Below are 25016 nucleotides of genomic sequence, written 5' to 3' on the forward strand. Positions count from 1 at the left end.
AACGTGGAAACTCCTGATAAACCCATTAGATCTCGTGAGACGTATTCACTCTCGCGAGAATAACGCGGGAAAGACCCGCCCCCATGATTCAACTACCTCCCCCTGGGTCCCTCCCACAACATGGGGGAATTCTGAGGGACACAATTCAAGTTGAGATTTGAATGGCGACACAGCCAAACCATATCGGGGGAATGGGCACGACTCAAGTTCCAGTCTTTTCTCCAGTAACGTACTTATTAGCCATGTGACTTTAGGTACATCATTTCTCCTGAGTCCCGGTTTACTCACACGTAAAACTGGAGAAATAGGAACCACCTCACAGGTCTTGTTGAGCTGAAACATTTGAGTTTAACTGGCGCCTCCTGACGCTGATTCAGTTTGTTCATCATTGGTGCGCGCTGTGTCCCGTGAGCCTGCGCTCGGCCCTCGGGCCCTTCCCGGCCGCTTGCTTTTCATCCTCCCTGGTGGGACTCGCCCGGAGAGAACAGCGTTTCAGCTCCGCGTCGTCTGTGATTCTGTAGCTTCGCGGATCCTCTTCTAAACTGTAAGGATGTTTTAGATGTCTATCATTTATTTTTATTTTCTGTTTAGAAGGAAATGACATACAAACAACTATGGTTTGCATTTCACTTATTTATACGTAGATCCATTTCCTTGTCCAACACACTGATATTAAGTTTTTATGGGAGTAAAAAAAAACCTAGCTATGAAGAAAGTCCAAAGATATTGAGACGAATACGGAAATATGTATTGAGCATTGCATTGATATTAATTGGGACTTTAAAACATATCGACAAAAAGAACCGCCTCACAGCTTCCACACGAAAGCGGGCCCATCTGCCAAACGCTTCCAGTGTTTGTGGGTGGCTACGTGCAGATTGCTTTAGCTAATAAGGAATTTAGTGCAGTGAAGGAGGGAAAAAAGACGTTTCGGTAAATCTTTTGTTCTTACTAACTGATTCTAGAACAAGCTGCAGCAAGCCCTACCAGTCCTCTCCAAGCCTGGGCGTATACTTGGCTAGGACAGAGAATCACTTCCTTGCTTTCCCTTAGTCACCCGCCGAGGGGGCTGTGGGGTTAGCTCAGAGGGCCTAGTTTAAGGAAAGGAGCTCAGAATCCATCGCCGTCGATTCTTGTGGACTGAATACCAACAAGGTCTGCTCTCTGGACACAGCTCTCCTCGTGGGGAGTTCATGACACTGGTGCCTCTTCAATCCATTTTGTCCCTAGAGAGCAGACTACTAAATAAAACTCTCCAGATTCTATAAAAATCGAAACCTTATAAAAAATAATGGTTGTCTACAACCACCTTCTTACTCCTATTCAACAAACACTCCTGTACGGGTCTGATGTTTCAACAATTTTGAAGGCTACAAACTTGTCTCTGGGTCCCTACCCTTTATTATTTTATTTACCCGTGACCTACTCTAGGGCACACAACCCCCATTCCACCACCCTACAGCCCCCGTGTGTCTGTGTTCACCACTGCTGTTAAATGCTGGCTCCTGGGTGCACGCTGAATCCAGCGGTGTGTAACCTAATTTGAATTTTAAAGTCAAAGGGGATCCGAGGTACTCAAGTATCATGCATGAGGTTGGAATTGTGAAATGGAGGGCCTTTCCGTTTGTTGCTGGCGTGTGAAGCGCTAGCAAGCTGGTATGAGAAAGCATTTTATACTGGGATGGAGGGGAGGAGGGGTGGGAAAATGGAATCTTCTGACTAATGAAATGGCTAAATACAGATGGACTAAACGTTGGAATGCATGGTTGGATGAACTGAATTGTTTTGAGAAGACGATGGAATTGAATGAAAACTTAGGATTGATGTTTTTTTGAAAATGCAGAATGCATGGTGCTGGAATGTGACATACCCAGGTTTGTCCCATCATCATTCCAAAAGGCACCACTGCAAACGATGTGAGTTCCTTCTTCCCTACATTATACATCTGGTTTCTTTCTCCCCATCTTCCCTTCTCGACTTCTATCAGCTTTGGCCACACACTCATCCAGAACTAAAACAATGCAAGCACTGAAATACATTTTCTTGGTTGTAAAGAAAAGCTTGTTCTGAATTTGGCACCGTGACCTCCATATGTGCTACCTTTATTCATACATTCAATGTATAATATTAATCATATATTGTGTGTTATAAGAAAAGGCTTTCTTTGAGATCTCCACCTGAAACCGATTGTAAAATATTGCATCATATTCAAGTGCATTCCTCTTGGGTATACCCATGCCTTGCAGGGCCTCAGATTTAGCAAGTGAGAGAGATAGAGATTTGTTTCTCTAATTGTCCTTTCATGGGTTGAGGCAATAACAACAACACTAACCAAATAAAAGCTAACAGTGTTGAAGGCTTTCCAGATAGCAGGCATTGTGCTAAGCACTTTATGTGGATGAATTTATTTAATCCGAATGACATTTAATCTGCATGACAATCCCAGAGGGACGATACTAATAGTCTACTCATAAGAGATATGCACTGAAGCCTGTGCCAGTCTTAAACTTGCCTAAGAAGGTGCCAGATTATGTGCTGGGTCTTTGCCTGAGTCCAAGAACAGTTTCTAGGCAACCAAATGCCAATGTCAGTCCTCATAGGGATCCCTACCAAAGTTTGACCCAGGGGCCTGAGGCCAGCATGGATTTGCCAGAGAGTTGATTTAATCCTATTCATGGGAGCTGAACACTTCCTTTATTAAGAATAATGGATTAAAGCAAGAAAACAAGAAAAGTTAAATTAGATCTAAAAGTCTCATAAAATAAATACTGAGCATGAACCATTGAAGGCCAAACGTCATAATTAATAGAAAATGAGTATTGGCAACACATTTCTGAAGTATGCTTTGTTTTAGTATCCACCTTAATTGATTCAATTTAGCACTTCACATTTGCTTTTTAAATTTTTTATTTTTTTGAGTTGGGTTCTCACTCTGTCACCCAGGCTGGAGTACAGTGGTACAGTCACGGCTCACTGCAGCCTTGACCTTCTGGGCTCAAGTGATCCTCTGCCTCAGCCACCCAAGTAGCTGGAACTACAGGCACATGCCGCTATGCCCAACTAATTTTTGTGTTTTTTGTAGAGATAGAGTTTGACCATGTTGCCCAGGCTGGGCAACTTCTAGGCTCAAGCAATTCATCTGCATAGGCCTCCCGAAGTGCCGGGATTACAGGCATGAGCTATAATGCCCAGCCTTAATTTCTAAAATAAGAAGTGAATTGATGTGCTGAAGACTTGTTCTAATGATTGTTTTCACTTAGCTTTTTGCTATTAAAAGCTAACCCATTAAACAAAATACTTAATGAAGAGCATGAACTACAGATTTTATCATAAACTGAACTGCCTGATTTTCCTTATGCATTTGAAAACTGTACTGCTGCTGTAAAAGCTATGTGTTTTGACCTTGGCTAATCTGGTCTCCACTTGCACAACTTTGCTCGGTAGGAGAATCCAGCCTTGGTTAGTGAGGCGTGTGGATTTAGGTGATGGCACACAGACTTTGACTCAGATGATTGAGCAGATACAGGTGCAATTCAGAATTATGGGTTGAAGTGAACAAGGATTTGTTAAAAACTTTCAAACTTTGAAGCTGAAGATTTGGCTTTCGCTCATCATTGCTAAATAACAAATTTCTCCTTAGCAAAAACATATATTGAGTGATAATTTTGGTTGATATTTATCACCAGCCTCACCTTCTACCTGTCCAAAAGTCCTTTGAAGTCTGCAAAGTAAAAAAAAAATGAAGAAAAACTGGCCAATTGTGAATCATTATTTAATTATTCATGAGGTATATAGAGTATGTCAAAGAAAGAGATTAAAAATGTTTGCTGTATTCTGCCTGAGAGACAAGTATTATCCTGGGGAAATATTTATCATCAGATAGAGAATATAAAACAAGAGGAGTCGTATATTGTAGAGCACGGAAAGGAAAGGGAGGTAAATTTTGTCTTTTACGGACTGAGCGACACTTGGAGACATGCCATCAAACAGAGGGCTAGCAAATGTCACATAGAACTCGAAGATCACAGTGGATTATTAACATCTGCCCTTTTGGATTGTTCCCTGACATCTACAATGTTTGCAAAGGCAAAACTTCTACTTGCAGGTGAACATGAAACTCCCACTGTTTAAGTTTAGGGCATTATAAATATTACAAGGTCTACTTTAATAAGAATAAGATATGGTACAAAGAGCTAATCTTGGTAGCACCCACTGACAGGCTAGCCTAAATTTTGACTTTAGCAAACTTTCTAGCATTGGGTCGTGGAGAAATGAAATAGGGTTAGTGTTCTAATCTTAGTAACTATTTTAATAATAGTGATGACCTGCACTAATTGGGTGCTCACTATGTTTCAAGTAGGAGTGTAGCAGTAGAAGGGTCTATGGACCTGGATGTTGTGGAACCTCCTATAAAGAGTCTGGGAGACCGGAAAATAAAGTATAAAAAATAATAGCTTGGAGCAACTTGACTCCCAGCCTGCTTATAGGAAGCAAGATGTCTAACTGTTTCAACTATGTCACAAATTTTCATAGGATAGTTACAGATTATAATGTGTTTCAAAAGAAAAGAAAATTTTGAAATCCAAAATAATTGCATATTGTCTTAATCACTAATCTTGATTAAAATTTCATTCAAATTGTGTGATTTCAGCCGGGAGTGGTGGCTCACGCCTGTAATCCCGGCACTTTGGGAGACCGAGTTGGGTGGATCACTTGAGGTCAGGAGTTTGAGACCAGCCTGGCAACATGGTGAAACCCTGTCTCTACTAAAATTACAAAAATTAGCTGGGTGTGGTGTCGGGCACCTGTAATCCCAGCTACTTGGGAGATTGAGGCAGGAGAATGGCTTGAACCCGGGAGGCGGAGTTTATAGTGAGCTGAGATTGCACCATTGCACTCCAGCCTGGGCGACAGAGAGAGACTCTGTCTCAAATAAATAAATAAATAAAAAATAAATAAATAAAATATATAAATTTATAAATAAATAAATAAATGAACAAACAAACTATGTGATTTCCATTTCAGGTATGGTCCCACTCTCTGTGTGATTTGTAAACAATAAGCTTCTGAGTACTGATAATTTGATGTTGATGGGCTGAACAAAATTAGCATTTTGATCCCTAATTAGAAAAATGAACACCTGCAAGAAGGAGAATGGAAATGAATTGTTAGATTCTCATTTCCAGAGAATATAATTGTTTAAGGGGGAAAAAATCCAAAGGTAATGGTTACAAATCAATGTTTGGAAGGTTCTGAATTGTTTTTGAATCTTGTCTTTAGTGTATTATTTGAATGAGTGTTCTTTTTAAAACAAGTAATGGTAAAAATAAAAATATTGAAAAACTTTCAGCCCAGGCAGAGAGGGAGGGTCTTTCATTTTGTCACAGTATTTTTTTGTTTTTTGTTTTGAGACAGGGCCTTGCTCTGTCACCCAGGCTGGAGAACAGTGGTGTGATCACAGCTCATTGTAGCCTTGACCTCCTGGGCTCAAACGATCCTCCTGTCTCAGCCTCCTACCATCATGTCTGGCAATTTTTTTTTTTTTTTGGTAGATACAGGGTCTCACTATGTTGCCCAGCCTGGTCTAGAACTAAGTTCAAGCAATCCTCTTGTCTCGGTTTCCCAAAGTGCTGGGATTATGGGTTTGAGCCACCATGCCTGGTCGCAGCATTTTAAAACAGGCTAGATATATTCTCTTAATAAAGTAAAGGAAGAAAGGGTGCTATTAGAAAAAGAGAAATCAACCTGGAGGTCCATAATTATTATGAATTGGCTCTCCCTCAAAACTTAGCAGAAAAAAAATTATAAGTAGTAATCACTTGTAAATTATTTATGTTTTCTAATGTGCTCTAACTTTCCATTTCTGTGCTTATAAACTTTGCTTTTACAATCTGTTTGTGTTTATTTACTGAGTTACAGATAATGAATAGATATTATTATTGTGCAAGTGGCTTAGACTATAATAAGCTATCCTTTGGTTATTGTTGGCATACTACAACATTTTTAAGAAAGGGGGAAAAGGCTCAGTGGATAAAGTTGTACGTGTTTGATGTCCTGTTGTTGCCTAGGGCTTTAGCAACCCTGAGTGTGCCCAGTTGTCAGCACATTTGGATTCCTGAGGGGTTCTTAGCAGTGGCTGGTGGTAGTCATTGCATCTGCCAACTTTCTGAAAGCAGATGTGGCCGGTGAATGTGGGTGTGACCGGTGAATGTGGGTGTGGCTGGTGATTGTGGGTTTGGCTGATCTGGCCGTGGCTCTGCCTCAAATCTCCAATCATGCAGACAGATGTGCCTGAGGCATCCATCAAGGAGGGGGGCTGCAAAAAGGAGTTGTGAATGTTGGTGTTTTTATATAATTTATGTTCCATTCCATCTCACCCCATGTAAGCCAAGAGAGAGGGCCATTTCCTACTCTCTTGTAAATTTAAGTTCTTTTCCTTTTAGAAAATGAACGTATTTTGAGCTACCTTTTATGTAGCTGGTGCAGATATTTTAAAAAAAGGAATATACCAGAAGCAGTATTTTTTCCTGGTATTAATGATTAGTATGAGTCACTACATGATTGAGGGAACACCATAGCCTGTTGATTCATCTTGGAGACTGTCAGGGCTGAACTGGGCTAATCATGTTTGCTTTTTGCAGCCCCGTGGTGTGGTTAGCCTTCTGTCTTCCTTGTAATGTGCTAGGGTGTGCTTGCGGCCTGTGTCCTGTCCTCCCTGCAGACAGCTGAATGACAGGCCTTCACCAGCGCTCTCTGTATGCCCTGCACTGTGCCCTGACTGGCCAGGAGCCTAATGGGAAATGGCCTTCAACCTCTGCACCTACGTTCATGAAAAGCCATTGCTCTTACATAATCAAAGTGCTCAGGCTCTCGCTGATGAATCCAGAGACTAACCACGTAATCTAGAAGAAATTCATCTTTGTCCCCAAGGCTCCCAGCATTTGGCAATTATTGAACAGGTGGTAGATACTTCCTCTGTTGACAGGAACAAAAGGCAAAGGGCCTGCCTAGGAGGTTGAGGAGCTATTAAAGAAGGCTGCCCCAGGACAACTCTCTAGCAGCAGAAGTGAAAGAGCAGGAAGACCCATGCTAAATCAGTGACTGGGAACACTTGCATTTACCATCCCAGAGATCAGATCATGTTAGGGTGCAGCTAGCAGGATCCCAGCTTATCTGGTCCTTTCTCACCCAGCTGCTGCCTTGATTCTTACCTGCTACCCTGTGGGGAGAGGTGGCAGGGTGGGTTGGCTGATATGATCTTAGAGCTATTTACCTAGATGGGGAGAGGCTCTTAAAACATATCTACAATGCGGCGGGGTGCAGTGGCTCACGTCTGTAATCCCAGCACTTTGGGAGGCTGAGGCGGACAGATCACCTGAGGTTAGGAGTTTGAGGCCAGCCTGACCAACATGGTGAAACCCTGTCTCTACTAAAAATACAAAACTTAGCCGTCGTGGTGGCGGGCGCCTGTAATCCCAGCTAGTCAGAAGGCTGAGGCAGGAGAATTGCTTGAACCCTGGGGGCAGAGGTTGCAGTGAGCCGAGATTGTGCCATTGCACTCCAGCCTGGGTGACAGAGCAAGACTCTGTCTCAAAACAAAACATATCTATAATGCGTAAGATTCCACAGGTCAGGGATGTAGTCAACCCTGTGGTATAGAAAATTGTGACCTTGAGAAGCCTCCTATTGTTCACCTAATGGTTTAGGGATATTTGAGAGGCCAACTTTTATTGTGCATAGACTTGAATCATTAAATGGTAGTGTTAGAACTAGAAAATCAGAGACAATTCAATCACTTTAGCTTTAGTTCCTGCCCAGAAAAATCACTTTGCCTGGTGATCCGCATGAGATTTGCTGTTGTTTTCGCTAAGCAGCCTGTGGCGACAGCACCACGCAGGTCATCTCACTTGATCCAATAGATCTTATTTATTAGTCTAAGTAGCCGGTGGCGACAGCACCATGCACGTCATCTCACTTGATCCAATAGATCTTATTGATTAGTCTAAGTAGCCTGTGGCAACAGCACCATGCAGGTCATCTCACTTGATCCAATAGATCTTATTTATTAGTTGGATCTTATTTATTCCCACTTACAGATGTGGCACCTGAGAACAAACTTTGACTTTCTCTTGTGTAAAGGCCCATGCTCCTTCCACTACTGTGAAGGCTCTTGTCTTGAATGAGAGGAGACGACAAGATAGAAATATATTGAGATTTTCTTTTCTCTTTTGATACAGGGTCTCGCTCTGTCACCCATACTGGAGGGCAAGTGGTGCAATCAGAGCTCACTGCAGCCTCAACCTCCCAGGCTCAAGGGATCCTCCCACCTCAGCCTTCCAAGTAGCTGGGACAGCAGGCATGCACCACTATGCCTGGCTAATTAAAAAAAAAATTTTTTTTTTACTGAGATGTGGTCTCATTATGTTGCCCAGGCTGGTTTTGAATTCCTGAGCTCAAGTGATCCTCCCACCTTGGCCTCCCAAAGTGTTGGGATTACAGGTGTGAGCCACTGCACCCAGCCTGTTTTCTCTTTAAAATTATCCAGATTTTTATTTTAATCTGGTTCCATCTACAGAAAAATATGATCTGCTGCCCTGATTCTTTCCTCCCTACTCCCCGTAGATCCACTGCCCAGAGCTAGTCCCAGCATTAAGGGGCCTCCACTTCAGGAATATTACTTTTTGCAATCTTGTATTTGCAGCATTTTCATGGCTGTTTCTCAGTAGAACTCAACTCATAAAATGAATTACATAGCCAGCTTATGGTCCTTTGAAAGCTATACATATGCTAAAATTAATATGTAAGAAGGTATTAATTAATATGTAAGAATATTATATGGAAACTTAGCTGATGCTATTGGATGGGATTAATGTCACAGAACATTTCTTATTCCCACAGAATTTGTTCTCCCCTTTGTTAACAGTAATCTAGCTTAGCCAAAGGCAGCCTGGCCTCCCTAGGGCCACATTTCCCATAAGCCCCTAGCCAGGTTTGATCACATGACTATGTTCTTACTCTTGGGATGTGAGTGGAAGTAATGGGCAAAACTGCTCTATCCCTTGTCCAGAAGGAAATTGCTTGCCCTCCAACTCTGGTCTTTTTTTCTTCCTGAAAGCTGGATCATGGATGTGGCACTCATTCAATGAGGTAGGCAAAGAGAATGCCCTAAGGCAGCAGTTCTCAATTTGCCATCCCTTGGATCCCTAGGGACCCCTGGGACAGTTTCAGTGGGTCTGAATTGTCAGAGCCATTTCAATAATTGTACTAAGTTGTTGGCCTTTTTCACTGAGTTGACCTTTGTACTGATGTTGGCAGTGCTGATTCCTTGAGTCAAGGCAGCAACACCAAGTAGTCCCTGAATTCTTCACTGCTGTACACCCACAGAAGAAAAGTGCCAGTTGCACTTAGAAGTATCCTTGGTGAAGCTGTAACAATGATTGATATTATGAAACCCAGAACTTTGAGTACCTGGCTTTAAGTAGTATGTGTAAACATATAAGGAGTATGCATAAAACCGTTGTGCATATGAAGCATAAGGATTGTTTGGAAGAGAAGTGCTTGTGCAACTCTTTGAGCTGAGAACTGAGCCATTCTTTTTTTTTTTTTTTTTTTTTGGTAACACCATTTTACTTGCAAAAACTACTGATAGACAAATCCTGGTTATTCAGACTTGGGGACTTGGCAGACATTTCCTTGGAAATGAGCGATGGAAGCCTGTTGCTTCAAGGAAAATAACTGATGGTGTTTGTTGCCAGAGATAGAATTCAAGCTCTATCAAAAGGAAATCGGAACTGGAAAACCTGTATCTGCTGCTATGAACTTGATAGCTTCCCAATGCTCCATTTAAAGACTTTTCTGATATGATTGGTGTTACTATTAACGAATTTTTAAAACATTGTATAATATATTTTCTAAATTCCAAAGGTATACACAATTCATGGGGAAAAGACACATTCAAGTTGCAACATAAACCAATTTTCCTCTGACAGAATATGAGAAGTTCATGAATATTGTTTCAGATAATACATTGCAACCAACCTTTAAAAACCTACCTCTTGTTAAGTTTTGGCGTGGTATTAAATAAGCATATCTACATTATCTGATAAGTCTTCTAAAATGCTTCTCCATTTTACAGATATGTGACTGTAGGAAGATAGATTTTTTTTCGTATAATTAACCACAATAACACATCAGGGTGGACTGAATACAGAAGTAAGTATGAGAATTCAGCTGTCTTTTATTAATCCAGTCATGGAAGACATTTGCAAAATATAAAACAATGTCACCCTTACTATAGTCTGTGCTTTGGGAAATACAGTTTTTTTTTTCCATAAACATCTGTTTTAGTCATGTTGACATTAATGGCTTAATTAATGTTTGTGGTAAGCTGAGCAATGCCCCCCCCCCAAAGCATCCTCTTCCTCATCACTGGAAACTGTAAATATGTTATTTCATATGGCAAAAGGGATTTTGTAAATGTAATAAAGTTAAGGATCTTCAGGGAGAAGATATTCTGGTGTATGCAAGCGGCCACAATGTAATCAGCATGATCCTTACAAGAAGGAGACAGGAATGTCAGAAGAAAAAAAAAAAAAGGAAGTAAGAAAGAGCTGGAGACTGAGGGATAAGGAAGTGCTTTGAAGATTGAAGAGGTCATAATCCAAGTAATACAGGAAGCTTCTGGAAGCTGAGAAAGGCAAAGAAACCAACTCCCCTCTGCAGCCTCCAGAAGGATTTCAACCCTGCTGATGCCTCGACTTTAAAGATCTGACCTCCAGAACTCTAAGCAAATCATGTTGTGTTGCTTTGAGCCTCCAAGGTTGTGGTAATTAGTTACAACAGAACTAGGAACTGAGTATAATGTTGTATTTTAAAGAGTCAAATAAATGCTCTAGTTTTCATTTTGACTGTATGAATAGTGGTAGATATAGCACATACAAACAAAAGCTCTATGGAGTCCTCAGTAGTTTTTTAAAGTGTAAATTCTGAGACCAAAAATTTGAGAATTGTTGCTCTAAGAAATGGTAGAGCGAGAGGGAAGAAACATAAGTCTCTGAATGAGTTCCTAAGCTCAACTGTCTTGCCAGGGTGGACTGTGCCCATCTTCTGGACTGTTATGTGTGTGAGAAATAAACCTCTATCTTATTTAAGCAACTGCGTTTAGGGTTTCTTTTTACAGCAACCCAACCTGTACCTAACTAACACAATCAACTATTGCTATCCTTAGATTCTCTTCTGAGATTAGAGGTCCACTTTAAAACCATTTTCTTAATTGATTTAATGAAGACATAAAAATCTCATTGGATTTTTAATGAAAAAGGGCCAAAATAAAATTAGTAATAGTTTTAGGAAAATTTATCTTTCTCCGATTAAACCTTTTTTCTTACTAATATTGAGATGGTCTTTTTCTGCCTTAAAGGGGAAAATGGCTTTAATAGGATTTTCTTAGTCCTTAGAGTACACGAGAATTTTTTTAGTGATTACTGGTGTGATCTCTTGCTGTTAACTCTTCTGTTAATTCTTAACACTGTTTGGATCTATCAGGAAATTGAAATCATTTTGAGGAATTAATTATGCTTCTGATTTTGCCTTTTAATGTAGTTTTATTTTTTATTCTTAAAATTTCTAATGACTTGACAAGGTAGGTTCAGAAGATACCATTTCCATTTGACCAGTGAGGATATGCAAGGAATCTAGAAAGCATAAGAGACTTGACTGAAATGATATATCTATTTTCTGGCAGGGCGAGACCAAAAATCAATTTTATATGCATCCACTAAAAGAGCACATTTTTGTTGACAACATGCAACTTGTTCATTTCAGCACATTTGGTAGGTTATTAACTGGTAACTGTTTAAATAACTGGTTCTCCAGATACCTAATCTATGTGAATAGCTTTTGAAATGTGTAACCGCGTTCCTATCAACTTTCCAAGACATGATATGGGCAGGGAATATAAGTAATAATCATTAGGATCACAATTTAAGCACATTAGCGAATAGTGCCATCATGTTCTTTACTGTGCCATTTACTTAAAACATGACTCAGGGTCCAGGAACAGTAAGTGAACAATGCGAAGCCCAGAAACGTGACGTCAATGAAGTAAAAATAAGTTAGAAGACATACACAGTTAGAGAGACCACCAAGTCTGTATACATAAAAGGATGCAGTGAGAATAGACAAGATGTCACATCACAGGGCATGTCCTTTGTGAGAAAAAGCTAAGAAACGCAGAACAACCATGTTTGACAGAACTTGCATATATTCACATGACACATGACGTTGTGATTATTTTCTTCTGACAGAAATAAGTTACATAAGTAGGACATCAAAAGGAGTGTGTAGCTTTGATCTCATTTCTAATTAATTGCACCCGAAGAAGATACAGATCGCACAAGCGAGGGATAGGAAGTGTTACTTACGTAAATAATTAATAAGCATCTATGATCTATCGGGCTTTAATCTGTCCTTCCAAGGGGGGGAATGTTATCTACAGTTCAGCCAGTAAGAAATAAACTTGTCATTTCACTCTCTTCTCCAGGCTTGTTTCTTTACAACTTGGTGATTTCCTCAAGAGCGAAACCATTTCTGTTATTTAATTTGGAATGTTCTAGAGCACAAGCCACAATTAAGTTTCTTTTTGAAGATACTTGTGGCAATGATTTGTTGTTGTTGTTCACTACCAATGTCTATTCTCTTCTTCTTCCTTAGAAGTAGAACTTTAGTTGGGGAGGGATTGCGCAGCAAGGGACTACATTTTCTTAGCTCCTAGCGATGAAGCTTGTCGCTTGTCCCTTGGACACACCAAAGAAATATAAATGGAAGGGATGTGTTTGTTTCTGCCTAACTTCCTTAAGAGGATATTTTTGTCCCTGGACAAATGATGTCCAGAGCAACCCTGAAAACCACTGTTAAAGATGGAGGCGCTGTCATCACCCTGGGTCCCTGAAACACTGTGTAGAGTAGAACTGACCTCTGACAAACAATGCGCACTTCAGACTGTAACTTGAAGGAGAAATAAACTCCTTTGTTCTTTATTAGGGGGTCGGCTCTGCTACAGTTTGGCTTGCTCATACGTTGTTGAAGAAATTACATTGTATCAAGTAGGAGTTTTAAATTATTTCTGATCCTCAGCGATAATTTATAATACCTAATCAATCTAGTCTGCTTCTGTGGAGTAGGTGAAATCTACCTATAGAATTGGATCGTGGTGACATACCACAGTCTCTGTTCAGTGTAAGATTGTGTTGAGAAGTGGAAAAATAAAAATTGGGGCCATTCTGTACAAGCACCCTTAAATTCTCTCCCCATCAAAATTTCTCTCTAAATATATTCTTTCTATATTCTCTTCACCCAGAATCTTTACATTATGCCCTCAGCCACTGGCTCTGTTGGTTTTCCCTCCTCTGTCTTGGGTATCATATTCCCTTCCTTTGTCTTTTCTAGTCAGCTCTCCCATGTATTCTAAAGCGTCTTCATTTAGTTGTACCTCCATCTCAAGCTACCACCTTATCTTGTTGCTTTCCTTATTTTTCTCCTCCTTTATCCTATCTTATCTCTCTCAAAGCTTTCAAGCGTATTCAACCTTTCCCGTTCCAGTTTCACATGATTAGTTTGCCAACCCCATCCTTATACAGAAACTTCTTTCTTTTTTTTTGAGAAGGAGTCTCTCTCTGTCACCCAGGCTGGAGTGCAATGATGCTATCTTGGCTCACTGCAACCTCTGCCTCCTGGGTTCAAGTCATTCTCCTGCTTCAGCCTCCCAAGTAGCTGGGATTATAGGCAGATGCCATCCTGCCTGGCTAATTTTTGTATTTTCGTAGAGATGGGGCTTCACCATGTTGGCCAGGCTGGTCCTAAACTCTTGACCTCAGGTGATCCCCCCGCCCTCGGTCTCCCAAAGTGTTGGGATTACAGGCGTGAGCCACCTCGCCTGGCCACAGAAACTTCTTTCCTTACTTAGTAGACATAAATCCAATCATGTCTTTTTGAGTGTTATTCTTTTGGATGAATTCTGCAGCACTGATGGCTCTTCTCTTTTTCTTCTACTTCTTGGTTCTTCTTTTGTTCTACTTCTTTGACCATTCCTTCCTTCCTTTGACTAGTTACCTGCAAGTGAAGTGACCATCTCTCCATTTCATTCCTGCCTGGCTCAACACATTTCTGTAATTCCTAAATTCTGTCTTTTAACTTCTTTTAACTCTCTTTCTCTTCCCTCCCTTGACTCTTATGTCTACTACTATGCATCCTCTCATGGGGGTGGAACACCATCCATTATGTATTTATGTTATATGTTTATATGAATACCCTACCAATAACTCAAGCTCACCATCCCCAAAATGGAAATTGCATTCTTCTCACCCAAACCCCTTCTTTTTTTTTTTTTTTTACTTTAAATGCAATGCTGTTATTCTATTTTTTTATTTTATTTTATTATTATTATACTTTAAGTTTTAGGGTACATGTGCACAATCTGCAGGTTTGTTACATATGTATACATGTGCCATGTTGGTGTGCTGCACCCATTAACTCATCATTTAACATTAGGTATATCTCCTAATGCTATCCCTCCCCCCTCCCCCTACCCCACAACAGTCCCCGGAGTGTGATGTTCCCCTTTCTGTGTCCATGTGTTGTCATTGTTCAATTCCCACCCAGGAGTGAGAACATGTGGTGTTTGGTTTTTTGTCCTTGTGATAGTTTACTGAGAATGATGATTTCCAGTTTCATCCATGTCCCTACAAAGGACATGAACTCATCATTTTATATGGCTGCATAGTATTCCATGGTGTATATGTGCCACATTTTCTTAATCCAGTCTATCGTTGTTGGACATTTGGGTTGGTTCCAAGTCTTTGCTATTGTGAATAGTGCCACAATAAACATACGTGTGCATGTGTCTTTATAGCAGCATGATTTATAGTCCTTTGGGTATATACCCAGTAATGGGATGGCTGGGTCAAATGGTATTTCTAGTTCTAGATCCCTGAGGAATTGCCACACCGTCTTCCACAATGGTTGAACTAGTTTACAGTCCCACGAACAGTGTAAAAGTGTTCCTATTTCTCCACATCCTCTCCAGCACCTGTTGTTTCCTGACTTTTTAATGATGCCATTCTAACTGGTGTGAGATGGTATCTCATTGTGGTTTTGATTTGCATTTCTCTGATGGCCAGTGATGATGAGCATTTTTTCGTGTGTTTTTTGGCTGCATAAATGTCTTCTTTTGAGAAGTGTCTGTTCATGTCCTTCACCCACTTTTTGATGGGGTTGTTTGTTTTTTTCTTGTAAATTTGTTTGAGTTCATTGTAGATTCTGGATATTAGCCCTTTGTCAGATGAGTAGGTTGTGAAAATTTTCTCCCATTTTGTAGGTTGCCTGTTCACTCTGATGGTAGTTTCTTTTGCTGTGCAGAAGCTCTTAGTTTAATTAGATCCCATTTGTCAATTTTGGCTTTTGTTGCCATTGCTTTTGGTGTTTTAGACATGAAGTCCTTGCCCATGCCTACATCCTGAATGGTAACGCCTAGGTTTTCTTCTAGGGTTTTTATGATTTTAGGTCTAACATGTAAGTCTTTAATCCATCTTGAATTAATTTTTGTATAAGGTGTAAGGAAGGGATCCAGTTTCAGCTTTCTACATATGGCTAGCCAGTTTTCCCAGCACCATTTATTAAATAGGGAATCCTTTCCCCCTTTCTTGTTTTTGTCAGGTTTGTCAAAGATCAGATAGTTGTAGATATGCGGCATTATTTCTGAGGGCTCTGTTCTGTTCCATTGATCTATATCTCTGTTGTGGTACCAGTACCATGCTGTTTTGGTTACTGTAGCCTTATACTATAGTTTGAAGTCAGGTAACATGATGCCTCCAGCTTTGTTCTTTTTGCTTAGGATTGACTTGGCAATGCAGGCTCTTTTTTGGTTCCATATGAACTTTAAAGTAGTTTTTTCCAATTCTGTGAAGAAAGTCATTGGTAGCTTGATGGGGATGGCATTGAATCTATAAATTACCTTGGGCAGTATGGCCATTTTCACGATATTGATTCTTCCAACCTAGGAGCATGGAATGTTCTTCCATTTGTTTGTTTCCTCTTTTATTTCATTGAGCAGTGGTTTGTAGTTCTCCTTGAAGAGGTCCTTCACATCCCTCATAAGTTGGATTCCTAGGTATTTTATTCTCTTTGAAGCAATCAATTGTGAATGGGAGTTCACTCATGATTTGGCTCTTTGTTTGTCTATTATTGGTGTATAAGAATGCTCGTGATTTTTTTTTTTTTTTTTTTTGAGACGGAGTCTCGCTCTGTCGCCTAGGCTGGAGTGCAGTGGCGCGATCTCGGCTCACTGCAAGCTCTGCCTCCCGGGTTCAAGCGATTCTCCTGCCTCAGCCTCCTGAGTAGCTGGAACTACAGGCGCCCGCCACCATGCCCAGCTAATTTTTTGTATTTTTAGTAGAGATGGGGTTTCACCATGTTAGCCAGGATGGTCTCAATCTCCTGACCTCGTGATCCACCTGCCTCAGCCTCCCAAAGTGCTGGAATTAGAGGCGTGAGCCACCGTGCCCAGCCAAGAATGCTTGTGATTTTTGTACATTGATTTTGTATCCTAAGACTTTGCTGAAGTTGCTTATCAGCTTAAGGAGATTTGGGGCTGAGACAATGGAGTTTTCTAGATATACAATCATGTCATCTGCAAACAGGGACAATTTGACTTCCTCTTTTCCTAATTGAATATGCTTTATTTCCTTCTCCTGCCTAATTGCCCTGGCCAGAACTTCCAACACTATGTTGAATAGGAGTGGTGAGAGAGGGCATCCCTGTCTTGTGCCAGTTTTCAAAAGGAATGCTTCCAGTTTTTGCCCATTCAGTATGATATTGGCTGTGGGTTTGTCTTAGATAGCTCTTATTATTTTGAGATACGTCCCATCAGTACCTAATTTATTGAGAGTTTTTAGCATGAAGGGTTGTTGAATTTTGTCAAAGTCCTTTTCTGCATCTATTGGGATAATCATGTGGTTTTTGTCTTTGGTTCTGTTTATATGCTGGATTGCATTTATTGATTTGCATATGTTGAACCAGCCTTGCATCCCAGGGATGAAGCCCACTTGATCATGGTGTATAAGCTTTTTGATGTGCTGCTGGATTCGGTTTGCCAGTATTTTATTGAGGATTTTTGCACCAATGTTCATCAAGGATATTTGTCTAAAATTCTCTTTTTTGGTTGTGTCTCTGTCAGGCTTTGGTATCAGGATGATGCTGGCCTCATAAAATGAGTTAGGGAGGATTCCCTCTTTTTCTATCAATTGGAATAGTTTCAGAAGGAACGGTACCAGTTCCTCCTTGTACCTCTGGTAGAATTCGGCTGTGAATCCATCTGGTCCTGGACTCTTTTTGGTTGGTAAGCTATTGATTATTGCCACAATTTCAGAGCCTGTTATTGGTCTATTCAGAGATTCAACTTCTTCCTGGTTTAGTCTTGGGAGGGTGTATGTGTCGAGGAATTTATCCATTTCTTCTAGATTTTCTAGTTTATTTGCGTAGAGGTGTTTGTAGTATTCTCTGATGGTAATTTATATTTCTGTGGATCAGTGGTGATATCCCCTTTATCATTTTTTATTGCACCTATTTGATTCTTCTCTCTTTTCTTCTTTATTAGTCTTGCTAGCAGTCTATCAATTTTGTTGATCTTTTCAAAAAACCAGCTCCTGGATTCATTAATTTTTTGAAGGGTTTTTTGTTTCTCTATTTCCTTCAGTTCTGCTCTGATTTTAGTTATTTCTAGCCTTCTGCTAGCTTTTGAGTGTGTTTGCTCTTGCTTTTCTAGTTCTTTTAATTGTGATGTTAGGGTGTCAATTTTGGATCTTTCCTGCTTTCTCTTGTGGGCATTTAGTGTTATAAATTTCCCTCTACACACTGCTTTGAATGTGTCCCAGAGATTCTGGTATGTTTTGTCTTTGTTCTCATTGGTTTCAAAGAACATCTTTATTTCTGCCTTCATTTCGTTATGTACCCAGTAGTCATTCAGGAGCAGGTTGTTCAGTTTCCATGTAGTTGAGTGGTTTTGAGTGAGTTTCATAATCCTGAGTTCTAGTTTGATTGCACTGTGGTCTGAGAGACAGTTTGTTATAATTTCTGTTCTTTTACATTTGCTGAGGAGAGCTTTACTTCCAACTATGTGGTCAATTTTAGAATAGGTGTGGTGTGGTGCTGAAAATAATGTATATTCTGTTGATTTGGGGTGGAGAGTTGTGTAGATGTCTATTAGGTCTGCTTGGTGCAGAGCTGAGTTCAATTCCTGGATATCCTTGTTAACTTTCTGTCTCGTTGATCTGTCTAATGTTGACAGTGGGGTGTTAAAATCTCCCATTATTATTGTGTGGGAGTTTAAGTCCCTTCATAGGTCACTCAGGACTTGCTTTATGAATCTGGGTGCTCCTGTGTTGGGTGCATATATATTTAGGATAGTTAGCTCTTCTTGTTGAATTGATCCCTTTACCATTATGTAATGGCCTTCTTTGTCTCTTTTGATCTTTGTTGGTCTGAAGTCTGTTTTATCAGAGACTAGGATTGCAACCCCTGCCTTTTTTTGTTTTCCATTTGCTTGGTAGACCTTCCTCCATCCTTTTATTTTGAGCCTATGTGTGTCTCTGCACGTGAGATGGGTTTCCTGAATACAGCACACTGATGGGTCTTGACTCTTTATCCAGTTTGCCAGTCTGTGTCTTTTAATTGGAGCATTTAGTCCATTTACATTTAAAGTTAATATTGTTATGTGTGAATTTGATCCTGTCATTATGATGTTAGTGGTTATTTTGCTTATTAGTGGATGCAGTTTCTTCCTAGCCTTGATGGTCTTTACAGTTTGGCATGATTTTGCAGTGGCTGGTAGCGGTTGTTCCTTTCCATGTTTAGTGTTTCTTTCAGGAGCTCTTTTAGGGCAGGCCTGGTGGGGACAAAATGTCTCAGCATTTGCTTGTCTATAAAGTATTTTATTTCTCCTTCACTTATGAAGCTTAGTTTGGCTGGATATGAAATTCTGGGTTCAAAATTCTTTTCTTTAAGAATGTTGAATGTTGGCCCCCACTCTCTTCTGGCTTGTAGAGTTTCTGCCGAGAGATCAGCTGTTAGTCTGATGGGCTTCCCTTTGTGGGTAACTCGACCTTTCTCTCTGCCTGCTTTTAACATTTTTTCCTTCATTTCAACTTTGGTGAATCTGACAATTATATGTCTTGGAGTTGCTCTTCTCGAGGAGTATCTTTGTGGCGTTCTCTGTATTTCCTGAATCTGAATGTTGGCCTGCCTTGCTAGATTGGGGAAGTTCTCCTGGGTAATATCCTGCAGAGTGTTTTCCAACTTGGTTCCATTCTCCCCGTCGCTTTCAGGTACACCAATCAGACATAGATTTGGTCTTTTCACATATTCCCATATTTCATGGAGGCTTTGTTCGTTTGTTTTTATTCTTTTTTCTCTAAACTTCCCTTCTCGCTTCATTTCATTCATTTCATCTTCCATCACTGATACCATTTCTTCTGGTTGATCGCTTCGGCTACTGAGGCTTCTGCATTCTTCACATAGTTCTGGAGCCTTGGCTTTCAGCTCCATCAGCTCCTTTAAGCACTTCTCTGTATTGGTTATTCTAGTTATACCTTCGTCTAATTTTTTTTTCAAAGTTTTTAACTTCTTTGCCATTGGTTTGAATTTCCTCCTGTAGCTTGGAGTAGCTTGATTGTCTGAAGCCTTCTTCTCTCAACTCGTCCAAGTCATTCTCCGTCCAGGTTTATTCCATTGCTGGTGAGGAACTGCGTTCCTTTGGAGGAGGAGAGGCCCTCTGCTTTTTAGAGTTTCCAGTTTTTCTGCTCTGTTTTTTCCCCATCTTTGTGGTTTTATCTACTTTTTGTCTTTGATGATGGTGATGTACAGATGGGTTTTTGGTGTGGATGTCCTTTCTGTTTGTTAGTTTTCCTTCTACCAGACAGGACCCTCAGCTGCAGGTCTGTTGGAGTTTGCTAGAGGTCCACTCCAGATCCTGTTTGCCTGGGTATCAGCAGTATTGGCTGCAGAACATCGGATTTTCGTGAACTGCGAATGCTGCTGCCTGATCGTTCCTCTGGAAGTTTTGTCTCAGAGGAGTACCCAACCGTGTGAGGTGTCAGTCTGCCCCTACTGGGGGGTGCCTCCCAGTTAGGCTGTTCAGGGGTTAGGGACCCACTTGAGGAGGCAGTCTGCCCGTTCTCAGATCTCCAGCTGCGTGCTGGGAGAACCACTACTCTCTTCAAAGCTGTCAGACAGGGACATTTAAGTCTGCAGAGGTTCCTGCTGTCTTTTTGTTTGTCTGTGCCCTGCCCACAGAGGTGGAGCCTACAGAGGCAGGCAGGCCTCCTTGAGCTGTGGTGGGCTCCACCCAGTTTGACCTTCCCAGCTGCTTTGCTTACCTAAGCAAGCCTGGGCAATGGCAGGTGCCCCTCCCCCAGGCTTGCTGCTGCCTTGCAGTTTGATCTCAGACTGCTGTGCTAGCAATCAGCCAGACTCCGTGGGCGTAGGACTCTCCTAGCCAGGTGCAGGATATCATCTCCTGGTGTGCCATTTTTTAAGCCTGTCGGAAAAGTGCAGTATTAGGGTGGGAGTGACCCGATTTTCCAGGTGCCATCTGTCACCCCTTTCTTTGACTAGGAAAGGGACCTCCCTGACCCCTTGTGCTTCCCAAGTGAGGCAATGCTTTGCCCTGCTTTGGCTGGCACACGGTGTGCTGCACCCACTGTCCTGCACCCACTGTCTGGCACTCCCTAGTGAGATGAACCCGGTATCTCAGATGGAAATGCAGAAATCACCTGTCTTCTGCATTGCTCACGCTGGGAGCTGTAGACCGGAGCTGTTCCTATTTGGCCATCTTGGCTCAACCCCAAACCACTTCTACTCCACGTATCTGTGGAACAGACTTCCATATTTCTGTTGATGCTACCATTGTTTTCCTCACACCCAGGCTTGAAATTTTAGAATAAATTTTAACAAGTCTCCCTATTTTCCTTCTCAACAGTTAACTATGTGCTATGTCTGCAGTCCTTTTGTCTTTTTGCTTCTACTTTCGAAATAATCCTCCTATCCATTCCTGTGTTTACCTTTCTCCCACTAACACTTCCATGCAGGTCTTCATTCTTATTTTTCCTGGGCTTTTGCCATATTCCTCTCATGTCTACATCATTCTTTCTTCAAACCCATTCATAAACCACTGTCATAGTAATTTTCCTATTGTCCGAATCTTAGTTTATTATTTTCCCAACCAAATAATCTCCAGAAGCTCCCTATTAACTTAGTAAAGTGAAGAGACTTTTGCCTGATTTCAAAGACCCCTTGCATTGTCATTTCAAAATGCCTTTTAGCCCTATTTTGCACAAGATAATGCATAATCCAGCCAAATTTGATCCCCTCATCTTTCCCGAGTATGTCCTGTCCTTTCCCTCCTGCATGCCTTTCCTTATGTGATTCTATTTCCTGGAATGTTATTGCCCTTGCCTCCATAGGACGAATTCTTACTCCATCTTCCTGCTACCTCTTTCATCAGATGAAACATCACCCTGGTAAACACTACAGCAAATTGTCTGAATCACTCTCATGTCACCCTTCAATGCTTTCTGAGTTAAATGTTATTTGGTGCAATAGAAACAACAGTAGTCTAATACTGCAATTACTGGCTCCAATCTTGGCTCTACCATTAAGTGAGCAGGTTATTTTACCTGCTGAGTCTTCATTTCTTCCTCTATAAAATGGAGATAGTGATATCTGTTCTAGTTCAGAAGAATCTCAAAGAATCATATTAGATGAGGTATGTGGTGGAGTTTGGTGAATTGTTAAATACTTATTATTATGATTATCACCCCAAATATATTTTTTCCTAAATATGTTTTAAGCTTCTTAGAAATAGGAATAATGTGCTCATTTTTTTCTTATTTGCTATAATGATTACCAGAAAGAACTTGTAGATAGAACTTACTTAGTAAGTGTTTGCTGACCACCACCAACAAAACAACGTGATAACCAAAAGTTAAGGTAAAACCTGCCTACATAATACTAAGCACATAAATGTAATAAAATAGAGTTAAAAGAAATTTTACTTTTTAATTTAATAGTTGAGATGTATATATATATATATACATCTCAACTATTATATATATTTTTTTTGAGACAGAATTTCACTCTTGTCACCCAGGCTGGAGTGCAGTGGTGTGATCTCGGCTCACTGCAACCTCCATCTCCCAGGTTCAAGCAATTCTCCTGCCTCAGCCTCCTGAGTAGCTGGGATTACAGGCATCCATCACCATGCCCGGCTAATTTTTTGTATTTTTAGTAGAGACGGGGTTTCACCATGTTGGTCAGGCTGGTCTCGTACCACTGACCTCAGGTGATCCACCCACCTTGGCCTCCCAAAGTGCTAGAATTACAGGCGTGAGCCACCACACGTGGCCTATATTTCTTAATATGCAAAATGACTACATACTTTAGTGTACAGAATGAAGGAAAAGAAATGGATGTAAATGTGCTCTCTCTCAAATATTAAGGTACCTAAAATATTTGATACATAGAAAGAAATTATTTCCCTCATCTTTAAAACAGAACAAAGATTAAATGCAGGTGGCATTGCCACAACAGAACATGTCAATTCCTTTGTAAGCTTAGGTGGATGGTATTCATTATTTCCAGGCAAATTTGTGCAAGTGAAATCATCAGGCAAAAGCATTTGTTGATATTGCACAGTGATTTGTATAAATCAAAACAAGAACACCTCTGTTCAGACAATTAATTCCTCTGGAAGTTGATTAGAACAAGAGAATTTTTAAAGAGGATTAGAAGACAATCTTCAGCAGGAGGCAAATTGACATATAAAAATACAGTCATTAGCATTCTCTAGGGATGAATAAGAGTTAGACAAGCTAGATGAAACAAGGCGTTCTGATCTCTGCTGAGGGGCTTCAAAATTAAATGCTGAAACCATCTTATCAAAGAGTGAGTGCTTTATCTATAATTGTTTTACTAATAGGGTTTTTTCAGAGAAAATAATTTATAGATCTGTATCTCCCCAAATGAAAAACAAAGTATTTTTGTCCGAATGAGTGTATATTATTACAAGAAACTTGAATTTTTATTTGGCTAGTTTTTTGTCTAGCAACATGAACCATATTTTAACATTTGTATCTCAGGCTAGATGAGTAACTGCTGATTGACATCAAAGTCTCTCCAATGGCAGGATTCTCCCTCCCCTCCTGCCCCACCCCGTCTTTCCTCCCCACAGGCACATGCCTGCCCAGCGGAAGGAGACACTGCGGCCTCTCTTTCCTGCGCACAAGGACTGTTGATTCTAGAAGCCCCATGTGCTCCCTGGGCAGGGCATCTCTGCCCATGAGCTTTCATCTGCTTTTCAATAGCAGGCTGGGAATTTTCTGGAATCTCTGCTGTGACTTGCTGCTGTCAGGAAGCCCCTCCATCATTCCCCTCCGTTGTTCTCCGCTTTGCCGTTCAAAGTAGCACCAAAACCACAGCGAGTCGGGAGTAGGAAGACGGTTGTTTCTCTTCCTCGGCAGTTCTAAAGGAAACCTTTGTAACAGACTTGTAAAGTGTTGACAAAGTTGTGAAAACTAAAATGAAAGGAGGCTAGAGGAAGTAATGAGAACCCCAGGCTCTGAAATCCACCTAGAAGGTAGTTGGTAGGAGGGAGGTCTGTGGCCTGTTTATGAGCTCACTTTCCCATCAACTGCTAGAATAGGCAGATCACCCCCACCCAACCTGGCACATGGAGCCCAAGATCCCCTAGTCTCCTCCCCAGCCCCTTCCCCTGAGCTTAGATTCGGCCTTCTCTGAGTAACACCACCTTTCTGACATTTTTCTCTAGGCCCGAGTCCCCAGCGGTGCGGGTCTACCTTATTTTTGGGAGGGTGGAGGTGAGCAGTGGCTGTGTCTTTGAAGGACGCTGAAAACAATTGTCCCAAATTACAGGCAAGTGACAAACACTCAGGCACCTACTTCCCTGGAGGCGAACCCACCTAGGCCCCCTTCTTTCCCTGTTTGGGCTTGTTGGAGGATCTTCCTTTTATGTTGTATTTTTACTTGTTTTTTTGTTTGCTCTCTAACTGCACTCATTGCATCCTGGATCTGAGATTGGGCATTTGCTCTTACTTTGGGCTTCCCATTACATACGCATTTTGTAGTATATTGAGCTGGTCAAGTGCAAGCCCCAAGCCTTGGCAGCTTCCACGTGTACCCTGCAAAGCCACAGGTCTGGGCTCCCAAAGACCGTGGGAGTCCACCTCTTGCATCAGCATGACCTAGATGTGAGGCATAGAGTCAAAGAAGATCATTTCGGAGCTTTAAGATTTAATGACTTCCCCACTGGATTTCAGACTTGCATGGGACCGGTAGCCCTTTTATTTTGGTTAGTTTCCCCCATTTGGAACAGGCGCATTTACCCAGTGCATATGCCCCTATTATATCTAGGGAGTAACTAACTTGCTTTTGATTGTACAGGCTCATAGGTGGAAGGGACTTGCCTATCTCAGATGAGACTTTGGACTTGGATTTTTGAGTTAATGCTGAAATGAGTAAAGACTTGGGGGACTGTTGGGAAGGCATGATTGGTTTTGAAATGTGAAAAGACATAAGATTTGGGAGGAGCCGGGGCAGAATGATATGGTTTGGCTCTATGTTCTAACCCAAATCTCATCTTGAATTGTTGTCCCCACGTGTTGAGGGAGGGACCTGTCATCTTCACGCATTGAGGGAAGAATGTGATTGGCTCATAGGCGCAGTTTCCCACATGCTGTTCTCGTGCTAGTGAGTTCTCACAAGATCTGATGGTTTTATGAGAGGCTCTTCCCGCTTCCTTTCATGGTTTCTTGTCTGCCACCATGTAAGATGTACCTGCTTCCCCTTCTGCCATAATTGTAAGTTTACTGAGGCCTCCCCAGCCATATGGAACTGGGAGTCAATTAAACCTCTTTTCTTTATAAATTACGGAATCTCAGGTAGTATCTTTG

Source organism: Nomascus leucogenys, chromosome 7b (assembly GCF_006542625.1).
Source record: "Nomascus leucogenys isolate Asia chromosome 7b, Asia_NLE_v1, whole genome shotgun sequence".
In the NCBI taxonomy this organism is placed as follows: Eukaryota; Metazoa; Chordata; class Mammalia; order Primates; family Hylobatidae; genus Nomascus; species Nomascus leucogenys.